The sequence below is a fragment of the Microcaecilia unicolor genome, chromosome 1, assembly GCF_901765095.1.
Source record: "Microcaecilia unicolor chromosome 1, aMicUni1.1, whole genome shotgun sequence".
In the NCBI taxonomy this organism is placed as follows: Eukaryota; Metazoa; Chordata; class Amphibia; order Gymnophiona; family Siphonopidae; genus Microcaecilia; species Microcaecilia unicolor.
Window position 1 is genome coordinate 46,273,534 of NC_044031.1, and position 19,423 is coordinate 46,292,956.

Sequence of the window (19,423 nt, forward strand, 5' to 3'; positions counted from 1 at the left end):
GCGCTGGAACAGCATGGGGCTTTACTGCCCCTATGATCAGAGATAATGGCATGCAAATTTAAGCACACTATTCATTCTGATCATAGGGTAAAAATGTGGGAGAATTGTGCCTGGTCATACACCCGGGCACAATCCTCCCGTACTTGTTTGACAGCTGTAGGCTATCAAAAGCCCAGACCTGCCAGACACGGGCTGGAGGTCCATGGGACCACCAGACCTCCAACTACCCCCACCCTGAGTCAAGCAACACCGGAGGGTGGGGGAAGCCTGAAGGTCTGATGGACCTCCAGTCCCCCGACCCCCCCCCCCCCCCAACACAAGTTCAGGGGGGCTGGAGATCCGGTGGGTCTCCAGCCCCCACCCCCCACCCCAGCTTCCCCTCCCATGAATGGAGCCCTGGTGGGCCGTGAGTCTAACCCCTCTCCACCCCAACCCTGGTAGTCTTAGCGGCCTTTTCCTACCCTCCTACCATATAAGGATGTGAAGCCCCACCCAGCACATCCCAGGATGCACTGGGCAGGGCCGGGTGCTGCCATTTTCAAGATGGCACCAATGGAAGAGGAGGGAGGCCACCTTCCTCCTCCACCAAAGGTAGGGGTTGGGGAAGGGCCGCTAAGACCACCAGGGTTGGAGTGGGGAGGGTATCAACTCACGGCCCACTGGGCCACCAGGGCTCCATTCATAGGAGGGGATGCCAGGGACGGTTAGGGGGCTGAAGACCCACCGAATCTCCATCCCCCCCTGAACCTGTGTCGGGGGGACTGAAGGTCTGCCAGACCTCTAGCCCCCGTGTAGCTGGGGGGGGGGGGGGTGTCAAGTCGGGGTTCCTGCTCCTGCGGGGGGGGCGGCTGCTGCTGCATTGGGGGGAATGGTGGGCCTGCTAGCAGGCAAATGCATGTCGGACAGGGCTCACAATTCCTCCCCAATGGTCTGCAAACCCTAACACCAGCTCCGAGCTGGCATAGGGTTTGCCGCAGCCAGCGGGCCAATGTTTGGCACGCTGGTTGCTAGTCATTGGGGAGGAATAGGTTTAGCATGCATTTGCATGCTACTTGTGCTAAGAGCCCTGTTTTCTATGCATTTGCATGCTTGTGTTCAGAGCCTGCGAGCGAGTTGTTTCACGCTCTCAGGGACTCTGATCATGGGGCGGTAGCAAACACTGGCGCTAGTATTGCACCAATAGCCTCTAGTGCACTCATTTGCTTTTGATCATCAGCCCATCAGTTCTTAACCCTGCTGTTGACACACATCCCACCACAGCTCTCTTTATCCGCTCCCAACACTTACACACCATAGCATTGTCTTCCTATAGCTGTTTTGTGAATCATCCCAGTACACTTCTCCTGTTTCCCCCCCCCCCCCCCCCATATCATTGTTGCACAGGAACACACCTCACCCATGGCACCCTCAGCTTGTACTCCCCCCCCCCCCCCCCCCAATGGCTTACACTGTCTCCTTCCCAGGTACTTGTCAGCCCCAGTGTAGGAAGAGCTTGCTGGCTCTTACTCCAGACTTTGAACTGTGCAGGTCCCCACTGAGTTTTGCTGTTCAAATTCAGATGTTCTCTGACTGTGCTGAAGAGCTCTGGCGAGTAGAGGAGGTAGGGGAAAGGGGAGCTACTAGAGGGATCATGTGCACAGGAGGGAAATTCTGCATTGTGCCTTTGTACAGAATTCCCCCTAGGAATGCATTATATACTGGTTGCTGAGCTGTTGCACCTCTTCTGTATAATGGCCTTCCTTCTATTTTAGTGTCACAGTAGATTGGTTTTAACCCCGAAATCTCACCAAGGTTTACCTGCACCTTTTTATTTAAAAAATAAAAACAAAAACTTTAAACCGTTAACAAGCAAATCAATCTAGCATCATGGACTGGAAAAGTGATGGTTGAAAATAAATATGCTTAAGTATTCCCATCTCATCATCCTTCTGATTAGCTATTAAATTTGTTTGTTAATAGTTTAATCATAATTAATTAGAAAAGTGACTGTTGAAAATATATATGCTTCTCCGAGGACAACTGGCCCAGTTGATTCTCACATGTGGGTGACGTCATCCGGAGCGGAACGTTGCCTATCATATTGCTTTCCTTGTCACAAACAGCAGATGAATCCAGGAACTGGTGGGTTGTGTCCATCTACCAGCAGATGGAGATAGAGATAACAGAACTCTTGAAAGTAAAGCAGATGGCCAGCCCCTCTGTCAGTTAGTATATCTCTATCTCCAGCAAATGGATGGACGGCTTCTCTCCAGCTGCTGGATTCAAGGCCACTGAGAGTGCTCCTGGGCAGCTGGCCAGTTGAGCTGGGGGAAGGGGTGTCTGACTGAAGGTGTCAGCTTTGGAGGCATACCTTACTACAAGGTCCTTGTCTCACCCCATACTCTCTGCTGACAGGCTTCAATTCACTCATGTTTTGCTCTCTCCTTCCCTCCTCACAAAAAAAAAAAAAAAAAAAGAGAACCATAGAATTTATTTAAAAAAGGGAAAAAAAGCGAAATTTGTTGAAGGCTGAAGAGAATTGCTTCTGCCTGCCTGACTTGTGCTGCTGTTAGAGCCAGAGCGGTTTCCCTTGGCTCCTGCTGCCCGATTCAGCTGCAGGGGGAGAATCAGCTGGTAAGTGCCGGCATCGGGTTATTTTCCTCATGGCGGGGCGGCATGGCGACGGAAACAGTAAAATGCTGTTCCCGCTGTGGGAAGCGGCGTTCAATGGCGTGAATTTGCAGCACCAAGTTAGCTGAGGTACCTGGGGCAGAGGGCTCTTCCTCCATCGGGCAGACGGTGTTTTCCCTTGCTGAGGCGCATGGTTCGCGCGCCATTTTGCCTAGTGCTACAGAAGCAGTTCCAGTAGCTCTTCCTGCTCTCCTGCCTTCTCCTTCAGTTGGGGCATTTTCAGGGGGGTCAGAAATGCGGACAGGTCCTGGGCCTGGTGCTCCCGTTGCCCCGGGGGAATTTCTTTTCTCCAGAATTTGTTTTGTTGATGCATCAGGCATTTGTGATGAAGCGATCCCTCCCCCTTTCTTCCTCAGGTCTCTCCTCTGAACCCTGGTCTGTTCTTGGAACCCAGAACGATATTTTGGGGCCCCTGACAGATGATGGGGTGGCTCTTAAGAGAAGGATCTCTCATGGTACTCAGGAGGGGTCCTTGGCCCTAGGATCGGTGGCTCCGTCGGTTGTGGCCCTCTCTGAGGGGTCCTTGAGACAGGCAGTGGGGGAGGACATTGAGGAGCTTGACCTTCTTCAGGATCAGGCGGGTGATTCATCTTCGGTGCGACTTTTCCACAAAGATGAATTATCATCCTTAATTTCGCAAGCTTTAGAAGCTTTAAATATTGAAGACCCAGATGTTGCGGCTGCACAGTCTGTGAATCCTAAGATGGCCAGCACTAGGCGGCCAGGTAGGGCTTTTCCCGTGCATGAGGCCATTGATGAGTTGGTTTCTGCTCAGTGGGCGGATCCAGATAGCGCTCTGAGGGTTTCCAAGGCCATGTCTCATCTTTATCCGGTTACGTCGGAGCGATTGGATCAGTTTGCCCTACCGAAGGTGGATGCCCTTGTGACTGCGGTCAGTAAAAAGACTACTCTGCCAGTTGAGGGTGGAGTAACACTCAAGGACTTGCAAGATAGACGTCTGGAAGCATCTTTGAAGCATTCCTTTGAGGTAGCTTTGTTGACTCTGCAGGCTTCCATTTGTAGTTCCTATGCAGCTAGAGCTTGTCTGTGTTGGCTCCACTCCGGACAGGAGTCTCTTCAGGAACCAGAGAGTTCCGGGGCTCTAGCCATTGCTCAAATGCAGGTAGGGCTGGCTTATTTAGCGGACGCCCTTTATGACTTGGTTCTCTCTTTGGCCAAGCTTATGGCTTTGGCTGTCTCCTCTCGAAGGATGTTATGGCTTCTACAAATGCACTCGATCTGCAACCCCTCTCTACCCTCATCTCCCCTTACGTTCCTACCCGTAACCTCCGCTCTCAAGACAAATCCCTCCTTTCAGTACCCTTCACCACCACCGCCAACTCCAGGCTCCGCCCTTTCTGCCTCACCTCACCCCATGCTTGGAACAAACTCCCTGAGCGCATACGCCAGGCCCCCTCCCTGCCCATCTTCAAATCATTGCTCAAAGCCCACCTCTTCAATGTCGCCTTTGGCACATAACCACTACACCTCTACTCAGGAAAGCTAGACTACCCCAACTTGACATTTCGTCTTTTAGAGTGTAAGCTCCTTTGAGCAGGGACTGTCCTTCTTTGTTAATTTGTACAGCGCTGCGCAACCCTAGTAGCGCTCTAGAAATGTTAGTAGTAGTAGTAGTAGTCATTGGTCGGCTGACATGGCTTCCAAACAGCGACTTATTTGTTTGCCTTTTCAAGGTAAACTGTTGTTTGGAGAAGACTTGGAGAAAATTGCTAAGGATTTGGGGGAGTCCAAATCCCAGCGTCTCCCTGAAGATAATCCTAGGCCGGCTTCCAGACAAGGGACCTGCTAAATCCCGTTTTCGGGATGCGTGCCGTTATCGCCCAGGTCAAACTTCTGGTTCCTTTCAGTGTCCCCGTTTCCAGCAGAGATCTTCCTTTCACAATGAAAAGTGAGCTGTGGGAGCCCCCGGTCGCATCTCTCAATGATGGGGCACAGCAGATAGGGGAGCGCCTTTCTCTGTTTCTCCCAGAGTGGGTCAAGATAACTTCAGACCAATGGGTACTAGACGTGGTGATGGATGGATACAAACTGGAATTCAGTGCACCCGTCACAGAATTTTTTCTGGAGTCTCGATGCGGAACGCAGTCAAAGCGGGTAGCAGTTCTAGCCACATTGTGAGAACTTCTAAGGTCGAATTGCGCAAAGGCCGCTATTCCATTTACTTTGTAGTAACAAAGAAAGGCGGAACCTTTCGCCCGGTTCTCGATTTAAGGGTCGTGAACAAGTTTCTGCGAGTTCGTCATTTTCGCATGGAGACAACCTTTTCACAGGTGGTGGTGGCGGCAGCGACGGCCTTCTTGCGGAAGGAGGGAATTTGGGTTCATCCTTATCTCGGCGATTGGTTGATTTGGGCCTCATCTGTGCAGGAGAGTCGGACTGCCACCTCCAGGGTAATCTCTCTTCAGTCGTTGGGATGGATTATCAACTTGGACAAGAGTCAACTGTGTCTGACTCGGACCTTGGAATACCTGGGGGTACTTTTCGACACGAAGGTAGGGAAGGTCTTCCTTTCCAATGGCTGGAGAGTAAAACAGGTGGCACAGGTGCATGGCTTGCTACAGATGCCTCACCCTCGGGTTTGGGACTGTGTCCAAGTCCTGGGGTCTATGGCAGCTACCCTAGAAGTGGTGCTGTGGGCGAGGGCTCACATGCGGCCTCTGCAGTTGTTTCTTCTGAGCAGATGGTCTCCAACGTCTTTGGACTATCAACACCGTCTGCCCTGGACGGATGTGACCAGGGGCAGCATGTCTTGGTGGAACTGCCCGACCACGTTGCAGAAGGGCATGCCATTAGCCTCCCTGAATTGGGTGGTAGTCGTGATGGATGCCAGTCTGGCCGGTTGGGGAGCTCATTGTCTACACAGAGTGACTCAGGGGACTTGGACCCCTCTCGAGGCGGCATGGTCCATAAACCGTTTGGAGTTGAGAGCAGTGGTGAATGCCTTGGCCAATTTTCAGGATCTCCTGCAAGGGAGACCTGTTCGGGTGTTGTCAGACAATTCGATGACAGTAGCTTACATCATTTGGCAAGGAGGGACTCGCAGGGTGGCTCTAGCGGTGGAGGCATCTCGTCTCATGGAGTGGGTGGAAACTCATGTTCTTTGCCTATCAGCGGCTCACATTGCGGGCCAGTCCAATGTCCAGGCGGATTTCCTCAGTAGAACTCTGTTGGATGCGGCAGAGTAGACGCTTTCGGTGGCGGCGGCATTCAGACTGATTTCTCATCGTTGGGGAACTCCGGTGATGGACCTCATGGCCACGGTTCAGAATGCCAAGGTGCCCAGATTCTTTTCCCGGAAAAGACTTCCCGAGTCTGCAGGAATCGATGCCCTACTGCAGCTGTGGCCAAAGCAGGGACTACTCTGTGTTTCCTCCTTAGCCTCTGATAAGAAGAGTTCTTCATCGCATCAGTCGTCATCGTCGCGGGCTCCTGGTCCTGGTGGCTCCAGACTGTGCCCGAAGACCGTGGTACGCTGACCATGTTAGCTTACTGCACGACACTCTATTGTGACTTCCGGTAACTCCGGATTTACTGTGCCAGGACCCTGTTCAGATAGAAAATTCCTCCCGCTTTTGTCTTACGGCCTGGCTATTGAAAGGAACCGATTGAGAAATAAAGGATTTTCGGAACCTGTGATTACCACGCTTCTACAAGCACGGAAACGGTCCACTTCGTACACTTATGCCCGGGTATGGAAAATCTTTTCATTGTGGTGTGAGCAGAAGACCAGTTCTCCCTTTCTGGCTTGGATTTCCTCCAGGAAGGCCTTTCTAAGGGTCTCGCGTATAACTCTCTGCAAGTGCAAATAGCAGCTCTAGCTTGCTTTCAAGGTTGAGTAGCTGGATTTTCCTTAGCAGCTCACCTGGATGTGGCTCGTTTTTTACGAAGAGTCCTTCATCTACGTCCGCCTCTTCGGCAGCCTTGTCCTTGTTGGTGGCTAAACCTGGTGCTCAGTGCATTGCAGAAGCCTCCCTTTGAACCTTTACAAAAGGCAACGGATAAGGACCTTAGGCGTAAAGCTGTCTTTTTGGTGGCAGTTTTCTCAGCTCGGCGCATTTCTGAACTGCAGGCCTTGCCTTTTTGCAGTTTTCAGATTTGGGGGTCTCGATTCGGACAGTTCCTTCCTTTCTTCCAAAGGTAGTTTCAGAATTCCATCTCAATCAGACTCTGTTTCTCCCATCGTTTAGGAAAGAGAATTTTCCAGGGGAGTTTGCATCCCTTCAGCTATTGGATGTCCGAAGGGTGCTTTTGCATTACCTTCAGGTCACCAATGAATTTTGGAGATCGGACCACCTCTTTGTCCTTTCGGGGCCGCGGAAAGGTGAGGCGGCGTCCAAAACCTCTATAGCGCGTTGGATTGAGGCCATTGCGTCAGCTTATCTGTCAGAAGGTCGAGAGTCACCTTTGGCTCTACGAGCTCATTCTACTCGAGCACAGGCGACATCCTGGGCAGAGACCTCTACTCTGGATTAAATTTGTCAAGCAGCTACTTGGGTATCTCAGCATACTTTTGTTAAATACTATCGCTTAGATGTCGCCTCCACGGAAGATGCGCGTTTTGGAGCTCAGGTCTTGGCGTGGGGGATGTTTTCTTCCCACCCTTTTTAGGGTAGGCTTTGGTACATCCCACCAGTTCCTGGATTCATCTGCTGTTTGTGACAAGGAAGGTAAAATTAGGTCTTAACTGATAATTTTCTTTCCTTTAGCAACAGCAGATGAATCCAGGATCCCTCCCGTTAGCCGACTATTTTTTTCGCTGCTCTACTCTTTTTTTTTTTTTTTGTAATGCAGATTCAGTCAGATATGAAAAATAAATAAAAAGGAGAAACTCTGCTTCGGCAGATATTGTTGCAGCTTCAGTTCCATAGTTAACAGTTTTCTAGTTGGTTCTCTTTTATTATAGTGAGGATGGGTTTTACGTTAAAGTTATTGAGTTGATTGGCCTACTTCTACTGCTTTCGAAAGACATATACTAACTGATAGAGGGGCTGGCCGTCTGCTTTACTCCCAAGAGTTCTGTTATCTCTATCTCCACCTGCTGGTAGATGGACACAACCCACCAGTTATTGGATTCATCTGCTGTTAAAGGAAAGAAAATTATCAGGTAAGACCTAATTTTACCTTTGCAGCAGTGCACCCACAACTCATGCATCTCGTGAGCACAAGACTATTGGTCTTTTTTCTAATCTGTGGTGAGGAGAGGACGTGTTCTTCACAGCGTCTCACAGCAGCTTCGATTTTTCAAGTGCTCTGTATGCCTTTCTTCGCGGTTTTTTTTTTTCAGTTATAGTTGCCTTTTTCCCTCTCCAGGATTTCTTTAACTCATTCCCTTATATTTTGCATTTATTTTGCCCTGTTTTGAAGTTTCTTTTATTTTTCTTGGGTGCACAAGGCCCTCTTAGGCCTGAGCATTGGTCAAGCACTACCTCTTCCATTTTTGGTGATCTGCCCTTTTTATATCACCATAGTCATTTGATTTGAGTCATTTGATTTATCCATGGCTGTTTTCCCTTCCATGTCATCGAAGGGAGCTTGGAGAAAAGGTGGCTGAGGGGGAGATATGATAGAGGTCTATAAAATAATGAGTGGAGTGGAAAGGGTAGATGTGAAGCATCTGTTTACGCTTTCCAAAAATAAAAGGACTAGGGGGCAATGTAGTAAATTTAAAACGAATCAGAGAAAATGTTTCTTCACTCTGGAATTTGTTGCCAGAGAATGTGGTGAAGGCGGTTGGCTTAATGGAGTTTAAAAAAGGTTTGAATGGCTTCCTAGAGAAAAAGTCCATAGACCATTATTAAATGGACTTGGTGAAAATCCACTATTTCTGGGATAAGCAGTATAGAATGTTTTGTACTTTTTTGGGATCTTGCCAGGTATTTGTGACCTGGATTGGCCACTGTTGGAAACAGGATGCTGGGATTGATGGACCTTTGGTCTTTCCCAGTATAGCAATACTTACGTACTGATGAAGGTTCCCAGTGGCGTTAAGTGCTGTCATTGGTGCAGTAGGACTAACTCTGGGACTGACAACCATTCCTAGTGTATCGAGTGTTTGGGGCAAGACCATAACTCTTTGTGTATACCAAAAAAACCACACAAGTCCAGAAAGACTCAGAAAATCTTTGGAGCCAGGAACAAATTGTCAACATCAGCGCTTGCAGTGGTATCGGATGTATCGGCCCCCATGGCTACAAGACATATGTCTGACACTGGAAATGGATATACATTGAACAGGTCTCCACCTGCCTCAATGCCAACTGCTGTGCAGGTCCCCCAGTACCTATCAGCATCGAACGCAAAACCAAACAGACAGGAGGCTTCAACATCATCCTCGTTGGTGCTGAGGGGTGTTGATGCTCAGCACCGGGGCACCAAGAGATCTGGTCCCCGAGAAGCGTTGGCACCAGAAGGAATGCTCCCTCTTTATCAAGGAGGTGCCAGTGCAGAGGTCTGCATGTAGCTGTGACCAGGTAACAGTCGACACTGGCGGTTCAGCAGGCTGTCTCTGACCCGAAGCCCCAGCCTTTCCTGATGTCAGCTCTTGATGAGTGGATCTGGGCCATGCTTCAAGAGCACTTGATGGGTCTTCTAGAACAGAGTGCATTGGCATCAGAGGTGCTTGCGCCAATCTGCCTCACAGGGCACTCAGCCTGTGGTGAGGTCAACGACACTGGTGCCTCATGCAGTACTGGCGTCGACAGCCATCCATGCGGGTACACCTTCGATGTCGATGAAGGAAGCTTCGCCGGAGTCAAGGGCGAATCATGCATCTCAAAGCCATTACAGGCAAGGACTTAGTACCTCCTACCTGAGGCAGCTTTGGTCTTGACCCTCCCATGAGAAGTTTTGCTGAGGCTGATTTGGACCGCTCGTGGGCATCTGATGATGATCCAAGGTACTTCTCAGAGGGGGAGCCCTATGGTATTCCATCAGACCCCTCCCCACCAGAGAAGAGGCAAATGTCTCCGCCAGAGAGTCCCTTTCCCTGCTTTAGTGAAGGAGATGGTGCTTTCCATCCCAGTTTAGTTGGAGACGGAGGACGAGCCCAGGGTTGAGATGTTCGAGGTCCAAGAGTAGAACTCTCCACCTAGAGAGTCTGTGACTGTACCACTTCACAAGGTCTTACGTGATGTTCAGGTGAAGAACTGGGAGTCCCCTCTGTCCTTCCCAAGAAGATGAACACCATGTATCAAATTCAGAGTTACATAGTAACATAGTAGATGACAGCAGAGAAAGACCTGCACGGTCCATCCAGTCTGCCCAACAAGATAAACTCATATGTGCTACTTTATGTGTATACCTGACCTTGATTTGTATCTGTAATTTTCAGGGCACAGACCGTAGAAGTCTGCCCAGCACTAGCCCCGCCTCCCCCCCCCCCCCCCCCACGGCTCTGCCACCCAATCTCCGCTAAGCTTCTGAGCATCCCTTCCTTCTGAACAGGATTTCTTTATGTTTATCCCACGCATTTTTAAATTCCGTTACTGTTTTCATCTCCACCACCTCCCGCGGGAGGGCATTCCAAGTATCCACCACTCTCTCCGTGAAAAAATACTTCCTGACATTTTTCTTGAGTCTGCCCCCCTTCAATCTCATTTCATGTTCTCTAGTTCTACCGCCTTCCCATCTCCGGAAAAGGTTCGTTTGCGGATTAATATTTGAACGTCTGTATCACATCACCCCTGTTTCTCCTTTCCTCCAGGGTATACATGTTCAGATTAGCAAGTCTCTCATACGTCTTGTAACGCAAATCCCATACCATTCTTGTAGCTTTTCTTTGCACCGCTTCAGTTCTTTTTACATCCTTATCGAGATACGGCCTCCAAAACTGAACACAATAATTCAGGTGGGGCCTCACCAACGACTTATACAGGGGCATCAACATCTCCTTTCTTCTACTGGTCACACTTCTCTCTATACAGCCTAGCAACCTTCTAGCTACGGCCACCGCCTTGTCACACTGTTTCGTCGCCTTCAGATCCTCAGATATCACCCCAAGATCCCTCTCCCCGTCCGTACATATCAGACTCTCACCGCCTAACACATACGTCTCCCATGGATTTCTACTCCCTAAGTGCATCACTTTGCATTTCTTCACATTGAATTTTAATTGCCAAACCTTAGACCATTCTTCTAGCTTCTGCAGATCCTTTCATGTTTTCCACTCCCTCCCCGGTGCACACTCTATTACAAATCTTAGTATCATCTGCAAAAAAGGCAAACTTTACCTTCTAACCCTTCGGCAATGTCATTCACAAGTATATTGAACAGAATCGGCCCCAGCACCGATCCCTGAGGCACGCCACTACTCACCTTTCCCTCATCCGAGCAAATTCCATTAACCAGCACCCTCTAGCGTCTGTCCGTCAACCAGTTCCTAATCCAGTTCACCACTTCGGGTCCTGTCTTCAGCCTGTCAAGTTTATTCAAAAGCCTCCTGTGGGGAACCATGTCAAAAGCTTTGCTGAAATCTAAGTAGATTACGTCTTTAGCACGTCCATGATTCAATTCTCCAGTGATTCTCCTGGATTTGATAAGCCGCAGTTGCCTTCTCATTCTCTGGTGATGGAATCCATGTTGAAACGGGCCAGAAGTTCCAGAGACTTTGGTTTGGCACCCCCAGGCAGAAATGTTCAAACTCTGGACTCCTTTGGCCATAAGATCTATCAGGCCTCATATCCTGTATACAGTTATACCAGCTCTACACGAGCCTCTACTTGTGGAACTTAGTGCGCAGTATGACTGATTTGGCAGATTCCTTCCCACTGGAGCAGGCCAAATCTCTTCACAAGCTGGCCAAGCAGCAGAAGGCATGTTGTAAATTCCTCGCCAGGGGTACATACAATTCATTTGATGTGGCATCCAGGATCTCTGCTCAGACTTATTAGTGATGCGTAGTCTCTCATGGCTGTGTGTCTCTCTGACTTGAACCTGGCGGTCCAGAAGTTGGCAGATGTCACTTGCAGAGGAGATAACCTTTCTGGAGAGAAGGTGAAAGAGGCTGCAGACCTCATTCAGAAACACACAGATACCACGATCTCCTTCTGCACCTGCTTTAAGAGGTTTTTGGGCAAGTCAGAGGGGTCCCTACTACACTCCTCATCCCACTCAGCAAGCTTTAGCCCCAGCTGGCTTCCTAGTCAGAACAGGGAGTGGGTTTTTGACTGGCTTCAGCAGAGCACAGCCATAGTCAAAGTAATTGTACCAGACAACCTATTGTGGTAGGCGGGAGACTTAGTTTTTTTGCAAGAAAGGTGGCCCTTTGTAACCTCAGACTGGTGAATTCTTCAAATAGTTCATCTCGGTTACGCCCTGTGTTGGTGAAGGAGACCACCAAATTGCCCCCCCCCCCCCCCAATAGAATCTTTCATCAGCTCTCTTCATAAGGAAGTACTTGCAGAGGAGCTCTCTGTCCTTCTAAAGGCCCATGTGGTCAAGCCTGTTCCACCAGGGGAAGAACAGATTCTATTCCAGGTACTTCCTTGTGCCAAAGAAAACAGGGAATGCGTCACATCCTAGATCTCAGGGCCATGGACAAATTCCTGGTGAAAGAAAAGTTCAGGATGGTTTCCCTTGGCACTCTTCTCCCAATGATTCAGAAACAAGTTTGACAATGGTCTGGACTTAAGGAAGCCTACATATGCATATCCTGATACTTCCAGGTCACAGGAGGTATCTCCAATTTTGGGTGTGATCACGTCACGTCCAGTGTGTCCTGCTGTTTGGCCTCGTGTCAGCTCCCAGGGTTTTCACAGAATGTCTAACAGTAGTCGCAGCATCGCTATGCAGACTGGGAGTCCGTGTTTCCCTACCTGGATGATTGGTTGGTGAAGAGCACAACGAAAGACGGTGCTCAGGAATCTATGCAGAAAACCTTTCTGGGTGCTAGAGCTACTAGGGTTAGTTTTAAACTACCTCAAGTCCCATTTGCTCCCTGTTAAAACAATTGGAGTTCATTGGAGCCCTGCTAGATACAAAGCAGGCACGGGCTTTTTTCCCAGTGTCTAGAGCATATGCTCTAGTCACCCTCGCCACTCAGTTCCAAGCCAGCCAGCAGGTCACAGCTTGGCAGATGTTGAGGTTGCTAGGCCATATTGCCTCCATGTCATTCCTTTGGCCAGCGACGTACCTAGGGTAGTTGACACCCGGGGCCAGTCATTCTTTATCACCCCCTCTAAAATCCAGTACTAGGCATACCGAGAATATAAAACACTCAGGACCTATAGAGCAATTCTAGCACACTATAAGCAGTAATTTCTGAGTCACGCAAGGAAAAGGAAAGCATCTTAAACACTAGAGTGAGCACTAGAACATCAGTTCACCTATAAATGTATTCACTCTGCTGCTCCCCAGTATCTCTCCACACTGGTCCTTCCCTACACCCCTTCCCGTGCACTCCGCTCCATGGATAAATCCTTCTTATCTGTTCCCTTCTCCACTACTGCCAACTCCAGACTTCGCACCTTCTGTCTCGCTGCACCCTACGCCTGGAATAAACTTCCTGAGCCCCTACGTCTTGCCCCATCCTTGGCCACCTTTAAATCTAGACTGAAAGCCCACCTCTTTAACATTGCTTTTGACTCATAACCACTCGCCTCCACCTACCCTCCTCTCTTCCTTCCCGTTCACATTAATTGATTTGATTTGCTTACTTTATTTATTTTTGTCTATTAGATTGTAAGCTCTTTGAGCAGGGACTGTCTTTCTTCTATGTTTGTGCAGCGCTGCGTATGCCTTGTAGCGCTATAGAAATGCTAAATAGTAGTAGTAGTAGTATTGTAAAATTAAACCAGACAGAATAGTACAGATCGTCGATCCTGCACAGTCAGTGCCAACTGAAAGCCATGTCTTTCTCACAAACACAGATACACCCTAATCCACTATAGAATAAGTAATCATAAACTTTCTATTTAGACAAAAATTAAACTGAAACCCCAAGATGCTAGATTCTGCATACAATGCAACACCACAGAAAATGTAAATTTGAAAATCTAACAAATACCAATCACCACTTTACAAATTAACAAATAGAAATAAAACAAATATAGAAAATAAAATAATACCATTTTATTGGACTAATACATTTAGCTTTCAGAGGCCAAAATCTCCTTCCTCAGGTCAATACAGTATAGTGCTGTTAACAGTATTCAATCCTGACCTGAGGAAGAGGGTTTTGGTCTCCGAAAGTTAGTCAAAATGTATTAAAATTAGTCCAATAAAAAGATTACCTTATTTACATGTTCTGTTTATAAACATTTATTAACACATCTAAAGCACTACTTTATCCTAAAGCAAAAAAATAAAAATATTTATTTTATTTACAGTTCGTTGTCTCTGGCATCTGCTTTCCTCATCTTCTTTTCACTGTCTTCCTTCCATCCAGCATCTGTCTTCTCTTTCTCTCTCTCTCTCTCTTTCATCCAGCGTCTGCCCTCTATCTCTGCCCCTTCCATCCAGCGTCTGCCTTTCCTCTCCCATCCATCCAGGATCTGTCCCCTCCCTCTCTGCCCCCTCTTTTTGGCCTCAAGTTCCAGCTCCACTATCCCATCAGTCCCTGGTTTCAGCTTCAGCCCCTGCCCCTTTTCAGCCCCCAGTTCCAGTCCCCTTCATCGACATGCCTTGCATTAGGGCCCCCCTTTTCAGCCCCACACCCATTCTCCCACATGCCCCAGACATGGCCCCCTTCTCAGACCCCAGTTCCAGGCCCCTTCTCCCATCTGATCCCAGTCCCCACCTGCCTACCAGTTCCGTGGACAGATTACCCTCTTTTCCTGTCACCCGGCACCTGACCCAACCTTTTTAAAAAATCTGTGAAGGTGGCGGTGCAGCACCTCGCATCTGCGTGTAAAGGAAGCAAATCGCCTCGTCGGCCGGCCTTCCCTCACTGTGTCCCGCCCTCTGATGTAACTTCCTATTTCCGCGAGGGCGGGACACAGTGAGAAGGCTGGCCGATGAGGTGATTTGCTTCCTTTACATGCAAAGTAGACAGATGCGAGGCGCCGCCGCTTCACAGATTTTTTTTTAAAAGGCCGGGTCAGGTACCGGGTGGCAGGAGAAGAGGGTCGTCTGTCCACGGAGCTGGTAGGCAGGTGGGGACTGGGGCGCCGGCGGAGCACCCCCCCCCCCTACCTGCTGACACCCGGGGCGGACCGCCCCGCCCTTGGTACGCCACTGCCTTTGGCACGTTTTCACATGAGAACTTCCCAGTGGTCTTACGCCTCTGGGAACCTAGCGGATGTCATCCAGGTGACTCCAGAGTTGGTTCAATCCCTACTCTACTGGACAATTCAATCCAATTTGACCATGGGACTTCCATTCCAAATTCCTCTGCCCCAGAATGTGCTGATGACGGATGCATCCCACTTGGGATGGGAAGCTTACTTAGATGGGCTTCACACTCAGGGTGCTTAGTCAGTTCAGGAGACATCTTTACATCAAACTGCTGGAGCTATGAGCAGTCTGGAACACTCTAAAGATTTTCAGAGATTGGCTATTCAGCTAAATTGTGCTCATTCAAATGGACAATCAGGTTGTGATGTATTGCACCAATAAGCAGGGGGGGATACCGGATCATACCCTCTGTGCAGGAGGCCATCTGGGTGTTCTCAGGATAGTTCTCAGGATAGTTCTCAGACCACTTACCTGGTGGGCAAATGCAACAAAGCTTCTTTAGGAGGAAATCAGCTACAGTACAAATCATAAGTATTTCAAATTTTAATGCTCAATCAAATACATTTTACCCAAACAATTTAAAAGATGCTCTCCCCAGGCAGTACCAAATCCATCATGTTCTTCACCTGGCGCAACATTGGATTTAAATAGCTCTTCACAAATGATTGATTTTCAATCCTGGTTAATCTCACACACACGCTGCAGATTGACCTTTACAACCATTCTAATTCTCTATTCAGTCCATCCGGCTGTATGGTGTTTACATAAAAATAAATCTTTGTTCCTTATGTATAAGTAGTTCAGTGATCGACCTACCATATAGAGCCACAATCTATAGAACTCTACGAATCTCAAATCAGTTATTTATATTGATGTTTTAACCAATGTGAGGTCAATGGTGCTTCTTGTTTTTGCATTTTAATATCACTGATTATGATCCCCAATTCTAAGTTTTTATCTTTCTACTTTTCTGACCAATATATATTCTCAGAGTGCAAGCAGGCCTATAATTCCCACATGTGAGTAATGCAGGTCCATGTTGCTGGCCTGGTGCTTATAACAAGCTTAAATCAGTGAGATACGCTCCACCGCTCTTGCGCAAGTGCCTTCCCACATGCTGTGAGAGCGCAGAATCAGCAGTTCTCTTCTTCCCACAGTGAGGAGAGGACGCGTTTATTCCCACTCCTCACAGCTGGTTCAGCCTTCGGTCTTTTTTGTGCCTTACTTTTGTTGTTTTATGTACTTCTCTTGGGGTTTTTCTTCATTTTATTCCTTCCCCATATTTTCTTAAAATTTTTTCCCTTTTTTAAAAGTTTTCTTTATTTTACCGTACTTGCTAGGCTGCATTAGGCCTGAGCTCCAGTCAGGTTTTCCCTCTTCCTCTTCCTTGTACTTTGCCCTTTTTAGCATCATTAAGTCATTTGATTTGGCCATGGCGGTCTTTCCTTGCATGTCATCGAAGGTTCCCAGTGGCTTCAAGCACTGTACTCAGTGCAATAGGACCATTTCTGGCAAACACACTCATTCTTGGTGTCTGCTGTGTTTGGGGCTTGATCATACCACTGCAAACTGTATTCTGTCTTAATATAAAGAAAGCACAGTTGGCCAGAGAGGCTCATAGAGAAGATTTTTGGAGCAGGTCTGAAGCCTCGACATCGGTGACTGCATCATTGTCTTCGGCATCATCATCGGGTGTTTTGGGTCTGTATATCTGCAAGACCCTTGCACACTGGGAGTGACCATGCATCAAGTAGATCTTCACCTGCCTCATCGCCGGCCGCTATGCAGGCCCCCTGAAACTGATTGGTGATGTGAGGAGGACTCCTCTTCAGTACCAGAGAGCATCGATACTAGGCATTGGAAGAAGCATCAGCATCGATTCTGCTCGACGCATAATGCCATGAGCTCCGGGGCACCAACAGTTTCCCAGATTCCCAAGAAGCGTCGGCGCCAGGAGGCCCGCTCCCCCTCCATATAAGAGGTGCCAATGCGTGGGTCTCCATACATCCAGGACCAGGCACCCACTTTGACCCCCACAGATTCAGCAGCCTGCTTCTATGCTGGCACTCCAGCCTTTCCAATTGTTGGCCCTCAATAAGTGCCTCCAGGCCTTGCTCCCTGAGCTTTTGGCGGGGTTCTTGGAGAGTGCCTCTTACTTCAGTCCTACATGGCCAACAGCTTGCAGTGTGGTCTTTGTTGACTGCCATCCGTGTTGGCACACCCTCAACATTGGTGGAGGAAACCGCTGAAGTCAAGACCGGAGCCAACGCCTGATCAGCCCTCTCGGGGTCATGGTACCTTTTGGGTTTGATAGGTCCCAGTTGTGTCGTCATTCCCTAGTGGTGGAATCCACGCTCAAAAGGGCCAAGAGTTGGGGCCTACGCTTCAATGCCTTCTGGCAGGGAAGCTAGAACCCTGGATTCTTCTGGGCGGAACATGTATCGGGCCTCCATGCTGATCTCTTGTATCTCAATCGTACCAGCTCTACATGAGACTGTACTTGCGGTCCTTTGTGCACAGTATGTCTGATTTGGCAAACTCTCCCAAAGGAGCAGGCTGAATCAGTTCACCAGCTGATCAAGCAGCAGAAGACATTTTGTAAGTTTTTGGAAAGGGGCACCTATGACACTTTTGATGTGGCCTCTAGGATCTCTGCCCATAGCGATGCGCAGACTCTCATGGCTGCGTGTCTGACTTGTACCTGGCAGTCCAGTAGAGGTTGGCAGATGCCACATGCCGGGAGGATAACAGTTTTGGAAAGAAGGTGGAAGAGGTCACAGACCTCATCAAGAATTCTCTCTTCCCCCACTAGAGGCCTTCTGCACTTGCCTCCTCTGGTAGGAGGTTTTATGACAAGTCGAAGAGGAGTACTTATTACTCGCAGAGGCTTAGGTACATCTTTTCTTGCCACCCTCAGCAGACTCAGCCCCAGCATGCTTGTTCTCGTCAACGGCATGCGCCTAAGGCTGAGGCAGCTTCTCAGTTAAAGCAAGGGGTGAGCTTACAACTGGCTCTAGCAGAGTATAACCACTGTAAAAGTGACTGTCCCAGGTGAATTGCCAGTCAGGGGAACAATTCGATCTAATTTGAGTCATGGACTTCCATTCCAAATTCCACAGCCCACAGAGGTGCTGACAACTGATGCATCCCATCTAGGGTGAGGAGCTCACTTAGATGGGCTTCACACTCAAGGTGCTTGGTCAGCCCAGAAAACAGATCTCCACTTCAACCTTTTGGAGCTCTGGACAATCTGGAACTTTCTAAAGGCTTTCAAGGATTGGCTGAATAACCAAATTGTACTCATTCAAACAGATGAACAAGCAGGGGGCACCGGATCACACCCTTTTTCAAGAGGCCATCGGATGTGGCGTTGGGCGCACCAGCACAGGATGCTCCTCAAAGCCACTTATCTAGTGGGCAAATCCAACAGCCTGGCTGACAGACTGAGCAGGTTCATGCAACTGCACAAGTGTTTCCTTGGGTGTTGCCTGCAAGATTCTTCTAAGTGTGGGGCACCCCCTCAGTGGATCTCTTTGCCACTCTGTCCAGTCAAAGTCTCCGTTCTCTTCCAGGCTCCAAGCCCATGACAGGCTAGCTTCTGTTGCCTTCCTCCTTCATTGGGGGACAGAGTTTCTAAATGTGTATCCTCCCAATCCTCTTGTGGAGAAGACTTTGCTGAAACTCAAGCAAGACCGTGGGACCATGATTCTTTTTGCTTCCTACTGTCCCCAGCAGATCTGGTTCCCTTTTCTGGAGCTATCCTCTGAGAAACTGTGGAGATTGCAGTGTTTTCTGACCCTCATTATGCAGAAGAAGGGATCTCTTTTACATCCCAATCTCTAATCTCTGTCCCTCATGACCTGGATGTTGAGAACCTAGAATTTGCTTCCTTTCATCTTCCTAAGGGTGTCTCCAAAGTTTTGCTGGCTGGATCTGGGGGAGCCGGAGCCTGTTGTGCAATCAATGACTGTAAGTGGTCCATGCGAGTACTTGGACTGAACCAGTGACCTGCTGGATCCAGAGAGTCAGGTGCTGGAGTAACTGTAGCGTGTATGACTCGTCTGAGCTACCTTTGCAGTCTGTCACGATTCTGGTATGGTTTGCCCTTGGGCTGCAGCAGAGTTTACTCCATCCAATCAACCTGGAGGTTAGCCGGGCCCTGAATGGTGGCAAGCGAGTCACCAGGCCTAGGCACAGGACAGATAAGGTTAGGCAGTAGTCTCGGCAGGAACTGGAAACAAAGTACAGCTGGAACTGAAGGCTTGGCAGGAGCTGGAGACAAGGCTAGGCAAGCAGGTAGGAACAAGGCAGGCAAGGCTGGCTGCAGACTAGGCAGGAACTGAAGAGCAGGTCTGAAGCCAAGACAATATAGGCAAGGCTAGCCAGTCTGGAAACATAAAGGCAGGACCTGGAGGCAAGGCAGGACTTGGAAATGAGACCGGAACGTGGATGCGAGCTTGCAGGCTAGGTAAGAACTAGGAAACAAGGCAGGAACCTGGAGGCACAGCTTGGAGGCAAGGCAGGCTGGAGGTCGGGCTAGCTAGGTTTGACTGAAGATGAA

The 19,423-nt window shown here is 48.9% G+C and overlaps 1 protein-coding gene across 4 annotated transcripts in view; it reads left to right on the forward strand.

The window, feature by feature from the left end:
• Window positions 1-19,423, forward strand: part of CCM2 (CCM2 scaffold protein) — a 277,985-nt gene that overhangs the window by 183,798 nt on the left and 74,764 nt on the right. The window lies entirely within an intron of this gene.